This window comes from Rhipicephalus sanguineus, chromosome 8 (assembly GCF_013339695.2).
Source record: "Rhipicephalus sanguineus isolate Rsan-2018 chromosome 8, BIME_Rsan_1.4, whole genome shotgun sequence".
Classification (NCBI taxonomy): domain Eukaryota; kingdom Metazoa; phylum Arthropoda; class Arachnida; order Ixodida; family Ixodidae; genus Rhipicephalus; species Rhipicephalus sanguineus.
Window position 1 is genome coordinate 132,505,075 of NC_051183.1, and position 14,653 is coordinate 132,519,727.

The window sequence follows — 14,653 nt, forward strand, 5'->3', positions numbered from 1 at the left end:
GAAATTACATTATTTGTTTACACATTATTGAAATAATTACCAAAGGGACATATCAACATATTACCAGTTTGTTTTTGACTCATTAGAACCTCAAGTACTTTTTCATAATGTTCTGTAATATCGCACATATACAAACAGTTCATAACAATAAATGAGCGCAGCAATAATGAAAGGCAGATCCCTGTGGCTCTGCAATAAGTGTATGGTGGTGCGTGAAATTTTGAAAGCAGTCGTGTAATACTGTTGAATACTGTTTCATGTTCAAAATTTGAGGTTCTGTCGTTTTCTCAAATTAGCTGAATATCAGTCGCCCGATTGTGATAGGGGCACAGTGAAACCCCACAAATGAGGCAGTTCAAGCACTTCGGCCTTTTTTGAAGGGACAAAAGCGCCGAGAAAAATTAGTTAGGGCATTCAGTAATACAAATGAACAGGTACGTTTGGCTAGAGTCTATGAGTGCCTCTTTAATGTATTTTCACGAAACGCCTGGCAACAGCTGAGCACGTGGAGGTTAGGCTCTTACCGCACATGAGGTGCGGCGCAGTGGCGTGATCCCAAAATAAATAGAGTTCTAGTGCCGGGGCCCCAAAGCGGCTTGCGTAATCAAGGTTTCGCGTTCCTTTGTATTCTCCTTGGGTAGGCCTGCGAGTACAAAGAAACGCAAGCGCGTGCGTACACAAGCGGCTTGGCTTCACCGGCCTAAAGCTTTCTAAAGTGAAAGCGGTGCTGGCTTTTGCTGGTTAGGCTCCCGCCACGAACGTGTCGATCTTTTCTTTTTTTTTGCACTTCGTTTTCATTTAACGTCTTTTTTGATACTTCAGCGAAAGAGAACATTTGCGTTATAATCCGATGAGGAATTTTCTCTATCTCGGTTCCAGAAACACTCCAAAAACATAACAAAATAGACGTAACTTTTCACAGACGTCTGTCAAGGATCAGTCTTGCAATTGCGATATCACGGTTTCAAATCGCATAAATCGCCTTGCTTCTACGATCGCCTTCATATATATGCGCATCCTCTAGGTCGTCAAAGGGGCCGGATGCGTGGTCCGCCCAATACGACACAAAATAAGACGGGTAGGGCAATCTGGGCGGTGCGTCAAGAGTCATTTCCAGAGCGTAGATGCCCACGAAAGGCAATCCAGATCATATGGATTAGAATATCGGCTTCTTCTAGGGTGGACGGAAGCCCTTGTCGATCGCCACTACAGTCACGCACATGGCAAATTCGGTGTTCATACTGCTGTCCGCCTCGATCCAGCCGGCAAAGTGCAACACTTTCACCAGCGTCTCGCCGAAAGCGAGGTTATCCGGCGTGGTTGATGTGTTGAGCTCATATAGAAACCGTGGATGGTGTACGCGTCCTGGTATGAGCCAAGCGTGCAGTGTTGCTATTCACTTTAGGCGCTTCTTCTCACCCTGTACGGCCATGAGACGGTGGCGGAGTCCATCGAAGGCTTGTGACGAAGTCTGTGCTTGGTGGCGCGAGCCACACAAAGTGACTGTCCAGGGCGCAAAGTTCTCCAAACGGCAGGCATCGAAATGCGTCGCACAATTTATCTACAGTGACGGCTAACATGGCACAAGCTTGCGCTTGCTCTTGACTCTCGGCCATGGTGAGATCCTGTAGGTACGAAGAGGATCGGCTGCGTCTCCGTGATAGTCCAGCCATCAAGCGAAGATGGTCTTGTGGCGAGAAGTGAATGCGTCGGCGTTTGTGCGGGCAGCACAAGCAAAAGAGCGTCGATACTTGTACCCGCACTTCTCTCAGTTTAGCGTCGTAATCCGGCGTTGTAATCATCGCCGAGCGACACAGAATGGGGAAGCGCTACCAAGTTGGTAGTGGCTCCCCATTCTGCGGTGGGCAGAACGGGTCACTTCAGTGAGCGTCTCGGAACGACTCAACTCACCCAAATAAGGTAGTTCGTTTGAACGGCTCACCGATTCACGGAAATCCATGGAGTAAGGGAAAATACTATGAGGTAGCGTAACGTGCTTCCGCTAGCCTCAGCACACCAACCACATCTGACACCGCCTGTGCCGCTCTTCGGGGCTTTGCGCGTGATGCGAGAAATCACAACACTTCTGGACATAAATGTGCAGCGGCCGGTTGGCACCCGCGGAGGAAGCTGAAGTCGAGGAGCTTGAGACCACCGTGGCTGCCATCTTGCGAGCAAGGGCGGGAGGGGGTTGCTTCCTCGCACCACACATCGATAGCGTGGAAGTCGCACCCTGAGTACACCCAGCTTCAGTGAACTCCAGTTACCCGCATCATGAACGGGCGTGAGCAAAGGCGTGCGCAGGGTTCCCCTTCAGGGGGGGGGGAAGCTTCATCGCAGTTCCCCCCTCCCAATAAGTCAAAGTATGGGGCAGACTTTGCCCCCCCCCCCCCATCCTAGATGATTAAGGGGCCCCCGTACACCCCCAACACCGTGCGCGCGCCTATGGCTGTGAGCCACATTAACGGAACGGTTATGCACGGCTTACTGAACGGGCGAGAACCAGATTCCTCTCACCAAAAGCACCGCCGCTCACTTTTACTGGGCTCGGATTCCCTTTCTTTCAAAATAGCCGCTCAAAAGATGGCTCGTTCTTGAGCGACCATCTCTATAATAAGTATCAAAAGTACTGTTAACGAGCCTAAGGCCCCCATTCGCAAATCAACCTTAGCCTCACCTTTCGCCCTTCTCATCTTTTCGGCACCTTAAAACGTTTTTATACAAACCTTTGCCTCAGTTGTTCTTTCCTTAAGATTATTGCCATGAAACGGTGGCGTATGATAAGGTAGCCCGGCAGGTACCTTAAGGCACCACTTATGTGACGCGCTATGGCTGTTTACACGAGTAGCGTTACAAACTTATTAACGAAAAGGTGACGTACGCGATTGGCGTCCATATGTGCAATTAACGCTGTGAGTGCTCGGGAACCATCAAAATTTCATGGAGAAGTTCAGCGACGGTGTGTTGCTGAGCAAATTCCACTTCTCGAAGCGAGCATTTCACGCCCCCGAGCTTGCCGCTGGTAACGAGCTCCCACTACGTCGGTTCTCCCGTGCCATCACTCCTTCAGCTACTGGCGGCGCTCTGTTTCTACAGACGGGCACTTTTCAAATTGTGAATGGTGACTTGGTGGACATACCTTACCCACGCTGGCCCGCATTATTAAACGTATGAAAAAATCACTGTGAGCACGGCGCGGAAGCAAACGCGCTTCACTGCAGGACGGGATACTTTTCTGCCTTTTCTTGCAATACGTAGCCGCTGCTCGGTGCGCTGCCGCACGTCGCTCTTGCTGTTTTGAGCTGCGCTCCCACTTTCTCCTCTAGTCATTTTCAGATACCGCTTGTTCTCAGAATACTTTGCAATCACAATGCGACGCTTTCAAGCGGATGAGCAGCGCTGGATCTTCAGTAAAATTCAGTTTTCGTCTTTCTGCCCCACACAGTAAGAAGGCAAATGTATGACATACGCAAACATCCACACGCGCACGCACGCAGGCAGAATTTCATACGCTGCCACAACTTCATGTCAAGCATGCGCTCCGGTGGTAGCGCGATGCGGCTGCTGTGGCGCCGTTCCACACGACGACGAGCGTTGGGAGAAGTATGTAAGACGCCATGCCGATGTCACCGAAAGACAACGTTTCAGGGAAGGCCGCAACCTACGATAAAGCGCCACGCTTACGCATTACTTAGAGAACTCGAAAATGAGAACCTGCGTGGATTTGTTTCCTTCATAACTATGGATGCCATGATTATTTTGGTCAAATTTATTCATTGATTGGTGAGAAAACCGTTGCAGACATGTTAACGACACCATTTGAAGCATTAACTTTGTCTTGTAAACAGTAGCTTGAAGGATAGAAACGAAAGTTGATTTCCTTTATTGCGGTAATTCTTATCGCGCAGGCGAGAAGTAAACCTCTTTAAACAGACAGCCAATCTTGGATATAAAAGGAGATCGAGCACGGAGGTTTTTAACATTGACTTAAGCTAGGTGTGCTCATGTTAGTTTGGCTCCATCCACAACGGATCACCTGGATTGCCGGCGTCCTATGCTAGCACGTGTGAGGATAATCCTAGGAAATGATTTTTAAACTGTCTTGGGAATATTTCGCATGCTTATTTATGCATCTGTCTCCAAGCTTGACCAAGCGACGCTGTCATATGGCGAGGTCTCTAGTCTTGGGGATATGTAACGCATGATGACGTCATGGTGTCACGTCATCACGCAATGCTGATTTTTTGCACCCCTCGTGTTTATGCCGACGGTCACATTTCGCGTTTGACGAGGCGTCTAATATTTTCCCCTTAAAATCACACTTTATTTCGAAGCTTTGAAGCCCTTATGATCCAAGGCGTGGTGGCACCATGCGCGTTCCCCATATGTTAGAGTACACATGCATCAGCAATTACCATCGTACTTAAGCTTTAGTGCGTAAGTTTTGTTTGTCTGTTTTTTCTACAGGTAAATTCATCGCGCGATACAGATTGTTCCAGGTTGAAAATCGCTATGTTGAACACTCGTATAGCGAATCATCGGGTATAGCGAACTAAATTCGGAATTTGGTTGGTAACACTTCATTTCAGGGATTTTTATTATCTTTAGAACGAAACTGAAAACACCAAAGCTGTTTTTATATTCCTAATATGAATAAATTTGTTGGTCTCGTGGGGCTGTATACACGAGTGTAAAAAAGAACAATTTACGATCCCAAAATAATTTTAAATTTCCATAAAAACGTGGTTTAAAAAGTTGCAAATATTGTGATGTCTCATGGACATCAATCTCAGAGATTCTCATATTCCTCTCTGTTTAGATTGAAATGGCACAAGCAGACACGTAACGTTTCCCTCGTTTGAGTTTGCAACCTGGAACAATGCGTCTCTATGTGTGCAATTTTACCGCGAGCCAGACTGCCGATTTGTTAGAGGCGATCTTTATCTCTGCTGATACAGCAAATATCGGACACACCGAACTAAGTTATCTTCCGGTCACTACGCCCTTATAGCGAGATTCTACTATATTGCAAAAAGGCAAATGATAGCTGTGTATGGTTGTGTGTGTGGTTGGTGCCTGATACTATAACGGTCGCTGGAACCAGCCTTTGTACATACTCGGAGTGCTTCGTGTTGTTGCCTTTTTAACACGGTGGCACGCCCGGTATTTTTGTATTGCGTGCAGAAAAGCTGCAATATACGGAGGTGCCATTCTGACAGAAGAAAAAAGGAAACACGTCCCCACCCCACCTTGATCTTGCCTTTCTGCACCTCCTCGAGAGGTATGATGTTTTAGTTAACCATGCTTCCTGTTTTATAGTCACTTTGCAGTGTATACAGCGTATTATTGCACTTTGCGTCCGTCCCATTGCCTCAATTGTTTCCTAAAGTCATACCGACAGAAGCTATAATTATTTAGTGTATAGTATCTATTGCACTTGCATATCTATTGCATATTTTGTTTGAAGAAACATTCCTTTGTAAATTTCTCATGTGATCACGGCGAGGGACAGATAGGTACTGTCTTGTGGTCTACAAAGTCCTCTAAATTGTCACAATTGTATTGCGAGAATAATAATACTTTCACTGTACGACTCGCTGTCGCCTGAATGCCGTGACATGAAAGCGGAACATAAATTACAACATATTCAATGGCGTGTAGGTGATTGTTCGGTAACCGAACATTCGGAAAGTTAGCGTTTGAATACCGAACATTCAGAGGTGATCGACTAGTTGCGCCCCATTCTCCAACAAGCGTCAGTGGCAGAGCGAGCGGCTGTGGAGAGAGCCCGAGTATCTTCAGCGACGCAGCTTATCGTCCGAAGGATGGCGGAATAACCATCAACATTCTCAAGCATTATTCGCTATCGGTGTGCGTTTCTTCGTCAAGTAATGGGAATTTTTCGCAAGTGCTTTTATGAAATACACAAAAACACAAGTGCATAACGGTTTCATAAAAAATATTAATAAATGCAAAGCATGTCTTTCCAAAAGACCGGCACCTTCACCATTTGTATGCTATCTGTGTATCTATCTATCTAGCCGCCCACGTCTTTGTGCCCTTATGGCCGTTTCTACACTCTCCGCCGAGAGTGTCGAAATGGACACTCTCTGCAGGTTTTTGCGTCACCGTCATGTCCGGGTTGTGTATACGTATGTATATATCAAGAACTTCCACAAATAAAAATATCTCAGCAGAAAAAAAATCCGAAGTGCTCGACCTGGGTTTCGAACGTGTGATCCCCCACTCCACAGCGCACTGCCTTAGACAATTACGGCATGCCGTTCTCCAGGATACCAACGGCAGAATACAAACACATGGGACGTTGGCTGAAACGCATGGGAAAATAAAATTATTCGAGACGCCGGCCATGCTGCATCGTTGCCCGCGCTGCATTTCCGTCGTATGGCTGGCGACCCACGCTAGTTTTCCATTTTAAGGTTGTAGCGCGACGCCACTCGCGGCCATTCGGCCAGGGAAAAGAAGAACGTCCCGTGGCTCGTGATGGCGCGAGCTAGTGGGAACGCCTTGGCTCTTGTAGGCTTATGCCACAGAAGGGAAGAAACGAGACAGCTGAGCCAGTGTCAAAGTATATATGTTACACGGGGACCAGAATACTGAGACTAAAATTACAGCGCAAACGCACAACACACCCACGAAGAAAAGAGACATACGAAACAAGCGCTGACAAACAAATGCTTCATTCGTTCATACACCAATCCATATATAAGCCCAAGGCAACCTTACCGCACATGCGCACACAAGAATAGCTCTAAACCAAAGTTTGTAACAAGGCTGATAGTGCATTAGGTACGCGAGAACATGAAACCATATTCAGATAGGTGCAGGGACAAAGAAAAGAAAAAGTTAAAAGGACAAAAAAGACATTCCAATTTCTAGCATGAATCAGGGCAGTTCTGATAAATTTTTAAATTAGCATTATTAACTTATTTTAATTATTATATAATTCATTAGTCATACAATTCATATGTGACCAATTCTATATATAACTTATTCGTTTCTTGGCTAATCTCCCAACGCGGGCGTGAGTCATTCATAAAGGCGATCATCCTCATCTTCTTGCCATCGCATTCATTGCTTCGCCCTTGAGGCGAAACTGTGACTTTTCGTCAAGGCTTCCGACAAGTGTTGCATTGTTCATTACACGCCTTCATATACTCCCGTACATAGTCATCTGAGCGTATTGTTCACTAACGCAGACGCCAGGGCTTGTCCGTTGCTCGCGTTAATATAGACGTAACCCCGGAGAAAAAAAATCCTTCGGGTTGTTGTTGAGTTCAGTTAAGTGATCTTAACAATTCCACGATGGATGCGCAGTTCCATAGTTAAAGTGACAGCTTTGTCAATGTCCGATGTGTTCCAAGGGCCTCAGAGATAAGCGAAAGGTCTTCCTGACCGATTGTTTCAGCCCTGACTTCCTTCAACGTTTTCGACACTCGCACCAAGTGCACCGTTGCACTCATGTCCGGCATTCTACCTTTACTGGTGGGCGAATTGAGCGCCACACGCTCGCAAGCTACGAGACATTCAACCATTGTAAGTTTATTTGCCGCCTTTCCAGCATCCCAGATTTCAACATTTTTCAACGTGGCGCGATTGTGCTCCTATGTTCGTCAATTTGAGCAGCGAAATACTACTTGAACTTATCAACGCTGATGTGGAACGTCTCGAGGCCGATGTCGGCGTTGATGCCTCTCCGATCTAGACGGGCACTGGATCTTCCCATGATGTGCAGGCCACGGAGTCTGCGAGAAGTCGTGGTCCACGATAGTAGACGAAGGTGGATCTGGAATAGTGGTTCTCCTACGAAAGGGTTGATGCTTGTCGGGCAAGTCACGATCACATCCTGTATGCGCGTGTGGTGCGCAAGAGCCACCAGACGAGAAACAAAGCTTGGCAAACGGCGGCGACTCGTTCGCTGTCCTCCTGTTTATCAAAAGTGCACCGCGGAAGCATCAATCCTGGCCTCGACCCTTCCAGCTCCAGGCCAGTGCGCTCATGACTAGGTTCCACGCCGCGAGATGGTCACACAGCCAGCACGGCTCCTTGGAAATCACCGCGCCGCACAGCCTCTCCGTGTCCTGTTGAGTCTTCCACTGGTCGACGCATGATTCATTGTAACCTGTGGTGTGATATCCTTAGAACGCACGATGTCATGACCGCCTAGATGCAATGGCTATCTGGTCAGCGCTGCTGTTGATGTAAACGAGAAAGAATGCTGTGCATGCTCACGTTTAGGTGACCGAGAAACTGGCTATTGCCGCCGATAACAAGATAAACGCTATTAATTAAGCAATCCATCAATTTAGTCATTCTGACTGAATGTGACTTGCTTGAGCATTTTAACCGCAAGTTTTCAAAAGTATTCCTTTAATATTCCTTTTCCTTCCTATGTTTCTGCTTCTTCTACTGCTGATCTCTTAATAACTGATCTACTTAGTTGGTTCCTCGTCAATATCATGCTGCAACCCATGCTCTGGAGGTGAAACGATGAGAAAATAATAAAATAAAGAAAACGAAAAAGGGGGAGAATTCAACAAAAAATTACTAACAGGAATAAAAAAAAATGCGCAGTGTTACCACGCGATGGACCAATATGTTTCTGCAGAAACGCTATAAAAATTTTGTGAAATACAAAGAAAAATATTGATATCTGTTGATGCCTAGCGGGAAAATTGTTTATGCGCAGGTTTGATTGGGGGGCCGAGAATGGGTGACTAGAATTGCTAACAAGGTGAACACTGGGAATAAGGAATATAGCAAGTTAGATATTCTCCTTAAAGTTCGTTGGTTGGTTGGTTGCTCTTCAATGGCCTGGTGCAACCCACAGTCTGGAACTATACAATGCTTTAGAAAATAGCAGATAAACAAAAAAGAAGATAATAGAACGAGAAATTATTGAAATCCGCCTCTCTTTTTTACGCTTTTGCGGCGCATACAGCGCTCCCCTAGCGCAGAACTCGCGAAACGTTTCTTCATCTCGGAGGCTTTCCTTCTGGCTGTACCTGTAGCGCAGCAAAATGCAAAATGTGTATTTAGCAAAGAAACATCACAATGTTACCACTCGACAGACTGAAGTGTTGCTTTAGAAGTGTTAAAAATACCAATTCAAAGGAGAGCATGCGGAAAATTGAAAGTTGAATTTATTTTGTCTCACGTAGGAACAAAACGCCAGGCCTGCGCTGAAACCGCAGCGCAGTCACAGCGAAAGCTGGAAGAGCGGCGTTTCTAATGCACCGTTGTAAGCTCTCTTGGGGCTACGGACATCAAAGGCTGCGCGAGGCCTCTTTTGGACATATTCCCGTCCTCGCATATTTCACTGAATCAAGGCTAATGCTTCAATTGTGGGAACACGGACGGTTTGCTTGCAGATATACAATGTCGAAGCTCCCTATAATTGGTACGAGAACTTACCGTTGCTGACGGCTGCATCCTTCCCAGGCTTAATTTTTACGCGACAGCGTCGATGCTCTGAGAACAGATGAGCGCCCAGCTGTTGCACGTATTTCCTGAAGTTCATCTTTTCAGTGACTTCATTCTTGTGGTGTTGATCAAGTAGAACTCGCAAAGCGTCAGCTCGTTCCCCAGCTTCAATGTGTCTACTTTAAGCAGGGACAGCGCACAAGTACCGCCCCTTTGCGAGAGGAGGTTTTCGTGGGAGCGGCGCACGGAATGCATCTACGCTGACGTCAGAACAGGTACAACCATTCCGCAGAAAGTCTGCACAGCCCGAATAGCCGCAGAATGCAGCTTGTGTGCAGAAAGTCTGTTTCAAGGATTAAGAATACGTGAAGACAACTGACATACTATTTGTAACCCCCTGCCACCTTTCTGCGGGGCCATTGGTACAATCTTTCTGCAGAAAGTCTGCACAGCCCGAGAAGCTGCATGATGCAGCTTGTCTGCACAAATTCTGTTTCCAGGATACAGCTTGACGGCAGAAGGTCTGTTTTCATGATGCAGCTTGTCTGCAGAAAATCTCTTTCCAGGATGTAGCTTCTCTTCAGAAGGTCTGATTCCAGGATGGAGCTTGTCTGCAAAAGGTCTGTTTCCAGGATTCAGCTTCTCTCCAGAACCTTCAGGATGCAGAACGCGTGAAGAAGAGTGACAGACTTTCTGTAACCCCCTGCTACCTTCCTGTGGCCAATCGGTACACCCATTCTGCAGAAAGTCTGCCCAGACCAGGTAGCCGCAGGATACATCTTGTCTGCCGAAGGTCTGTTTCCAGGCGGCAGAATATGTGAAGACGACTGACAGACTTTCTGTAACTATGTGCTACGTTTCTGCGGGCAATGGGTACACCAATTCTGCAGAAACTCTGCCCAGCCAGAGAAGCCGCAGGTCTGCGGAAAGTCTGTTTCCAGGATGCCGCTGGTCTGCAGAAAGCCTGTTTCCAGGATGCAGAATACGTGAAGACGATTGACAGACTTTCTGTAACCACCTGCCACCTTTCCGTGGGCATTTGTTGCACCCATTCTGCAGAACGTCTGCCCAGCCTGAATAGCCGCAGGATGCAGCTTGTCTGCAGAAGGTCCGATTCCAGGATGCAACTTCTCTGAAGAAAGTCTGTTTCTAGGATGCAGCTTGTCTGAAGAAAGTCTGTTTCCAGGATGGAACTTTTTTGCACAACGTCTGTTGCCGGGTTGCAGAATACGTGCAGACGACTGAAAGGCTTTCGTAACCCCCTGCCACCATTCTGCGGGCAATTGGTAAACTCTGAATAAAGTCTGCAGAGCCTGAGTAGCCGCATGATGCAGCTTGTTTGCGGAAAGTCTGTTGATGAGAGAATTTGTGCAGCGCAGCTATGCTGGTATAAATGCATGCAATGAAATGAAACGCAATGGCATTTTGTGTTTTTTTTATTTTTCTCTGATCGCCTCCATGTGATTCAAGTGGGTTGACTTGTCAGTTGTGATCTCTTCTGGTATACAGCCTTGTTTTTACAAACTTTGTGTGTTTGCCGGCAAACAGTTAGTGGAACAAAAAGAACGCCACTTTGGATCAGAACTGAAAAGGAGACGAACTTCCAAGACTGCCCATCACAGAGAAATGAATGATGATGTACTCGCCGATGATCTTCACTTGTTAGTGTACCTCATCTGCAGCGGAGTTTTTCCGCTTTGACTCCATTTTCTCAAGCATCGAGACTAGGCTAATCTTCAATTTTTCATCAGAGCGCTTGTATTTCATGCATGTATATTCTGTAAAAGAATGAAACTGAAGTTTAGAGACATCATATAGGGTCATATCAGCTAAGTTGTTTCGATATTGGTCATATCAAAACAACCTATGCTTCAAAGTAGTTTGTGTATGTCGAAGGCAGCAACTGTGCGAGAAATATTTTATGACAGTGCTGTAATGCCATCAAGTTGAACAGGTTGGTTTCTGCAGACATACAAGTTGTTATGAGCATTTTTCATATTTCGGTATACTTCGAACAAGTTAATAGGCTTGCAAATAACAAAGGGTGAAGTGCTTTGTTACGACGTAACAGAACTTCTGGAAAGCCGCACAGAGTGACAGACAATCAGCTTTCCGCTGTTGAACTAAAAATGAGTTTGCTTGATTTTCCTACGTTCTTGGATGTCCTGATATACCGAAAAGAATGTTCAGATTTCAACTATGAACTCACAGATGACCACAAAGGATGTCACTAAATGTAAAGGACAGCAGAAAAAAATTATTTCACCTAGGTAAGCTTTACTCTCCCTTGCTTCATTGCTTATGCGGAAATTTTTCTTCACGTCATATCTTTTAACGGTACTGAAAAAAATCTTGCTTTGTTTATTAAACTATCCTTACGAAAATGTGCATGCATGTGCAGCTCTCAATTGAGATTTCAAATCTATAAACAGATTTCAAACATCTCATTTAAAATGGAAGTAATTACAGATTTTCACGTTGTAATTAGGTACTCTCTTACGTGTCGTTATGCTTACTTACAGTACAAAAAGTTAGGTTTCAGACCTAAGTGTTTCTTTTAAAAGTACCACCCCACAGGATAAAGCAGAATAGATGTCACAACAGCTACTTCATGATCCGAAATAATTTTCAAGCTTGGAAGGTAGAAGTTAGCTTCCAGTATTTAGGTGGTACTTTTCAAATAATTACAACTGCATCAGGGTTGAGGAAAAAAAGACAAGCTTTAGCCTGCAGTTCAGGTCTTGTCGGGAGGAATGATATCAAGTTTGTTTATATATATTGACAGTAGCTTCTTCAAAATTTCCTTGAGGAATATTTACTTTACAAAAATAACAAATCCGAGCAAATCACATCTCAAGTCGTCAAAACATTCATAATTTAATCGATTGTGCCTGTTAGAAAAAAAGGCTATTTTCCCATTACATAACATTTTCCCGAGCCTTCTTTGGATAATCAATACTTTGAAATTGTGATTGTCAAAATTACCATTTTTACGATTTTTTGCTATTTTAAGACCCTCGTCGCCCCTTAACCTGAGATTCCCTTATAATAATTACGCATGTGCTTATGCATCAAGAACAATGACCTACCAATAACTGAGGACACCCTCTTCTGGTCCGGTCCGGCTTTTGCAAGCAGGTCTTTACGGTTGTTGGACTGCCGCCCGAACAGCGCTTTATTTTCCAGCATATGTTGTCATAATTTCTACCTTACAAATGCGCCTGCATGTGCTGCTTTTCAGCCTCTTTATTGGTGTGACGCCTCTGAAATAAAACAAATATTGGAATTTAGCACTGTGTCCGTTCGTTGTTCTCTCGTCTGTCCTGTTTAACAGTGCGCTAAAATAGTGAAACACATTCTAAGCTGTCCCCTTCAACTCAAGTGCTTCACAGCTGGAGGCACATCCCGAGCTTCTGGACGCGTGCAACATCTTGCAAAAATATGCTGATCTACTTCTGATTACAAGTGCGAAAGCAGGAGATTTAGTAGTGTGGTCTAGCCTGTGGAACCAACACGCACCTCAGTGTTTCCTTTCTCACCAAGCTGAAATGGACCCTGACGTGCAAGTGCCAGCTCGGATTAGGTGCAGACATATAATTTGACCGTTGTAGCACTACAGCACAGACGATACCTGTGCAACACTGTCTTGGCCGCCGCATTCCTCCAATAAGCGGAATTATCTTACAACTGCTGTAACTCATAGCCTCAATTGCCCTAATATTGGCACTTTTTCGCGGCAAAATAACAAGGAACTATTGCTTGGAAGTAGGAGCCTGCATTTTCGTGCTCTGACGTAACATAATTTATCTCAAAGAAGCTGGATTGGACAAAATCCATCATTGTGCAGTGCCACATACAGATTTTTAGCCATAACGATTTCTCTGTGTGCATAATTATGTGTAAACGTTACACGGTTAATGCAATGCATTTAAACTGTGTCTTAATTACTAGAAAAGTTCCCCTAACTGGTGCACTTGACAAAATAGTTTCATGGTCCCTTTAATTAGGCACTAAGTAAACTGGTGGTGATAAGATGGAAAATATGTGCTGCACACCACACATGCATTGAATACTTTTTTTGAAGTAAAGAAACTATGCAGGACAATATTTGTGCGAATCTTTATAGGGACACCCTAAAGAAGGCATGCGACCAGATCGAGCACAAACAACGAACTGTTTTATTGACCTGAGAGCGTCAATTAAATACACCATCCAAAAAGAAATTTGCCAGGGGTACACAAACACACCAAGTGCTAACACACCTTGTCCATTAAAAAGACATATTTGCAGCATACAGCGATATCGCGGCATCACTGAGACAGCGGTTGCCTTTCGTCTTGATAAGTTCCCAAAACTTCCCGAGCGCATGTGCTCTTGCTGCGCCCCAGTATCTCCACCTTATGACATTGTGCCTCACATCCACGATCTAGCCCCTCAAGATGTCCTGATCCGAGTAAACAAACTCTTAGCATGTTCTCGTGAGCCGCTGCAGGCGTTGCCGGCTCAGCAGCTGGAATCTTGTTGAATAATCGCTGTAGGTTTTTGAGGATTTAGGAAGCATCTGGATGAGAATGGATTGAGAAGTTTAAGAGGGAGTATTTCTACCAAGGAATATGATGTACAGGAGCTCATAGTGCTAATGAAAGAGCTTTTATAGGTGCCACGATGGTTAGCTTGGAAACTTCTCCAGAGTTTACGCCACCGCACATTTCTTCCTGCCCAGTCTGTTCTCTGGTTAAGGGCACATGGTAAGGCGAAATTTTAAAAAAAATGTCACTTTTCCTTTGTGATTTTGGAAGTGTATTAGTTTGTGCACAGCCATAATGGTGCTTTGCTTATAGTCGTTTTTGTGGCTGAAAATCAGTTTTCTCGAAAGCAAGTAGTAAGTGAACACACACCCCAGGACAAGCCCCTCGTATACGCTCCGTGCTTACAGTCAATTTTTCGAAAACTTCCCGCACGAAAGCCAAAATGCTTGTCTCGAGCCAGCTGTATGTAAGAAATTGCCTTCAATAAAAGTGACAAGGTCGGGCGCTGCTTTGTGCTCAGTGAACATCACATTTTCTTTGTACCTATGGCAGCCAATGAAGCTATCCTGAAATACCGAGCAAGTTCCCGCCCCCCGTAAGGTGAAATATAATGGGACATGATTTGGAGGAGCGGGGGGCTTGCTCGGTCGCAGACTAAAATTCAATATGGCGGTGAAAGA

The 14,653-nt window shown here is 45.3% G+C and overlaps 1 pseudogene; it reads right to left on the reverse strand.

Moving 5' to 3' along the window:
* Nucleotides 1-1,174: 1,174 nt before the first annotated feature.
* The window catches only part of LOC125759497 (uncharacterized), a 46,415-nt pseudogene continuing 32,936 nt past the window's right edge, over nt 1,175-14,653 (reverse strand).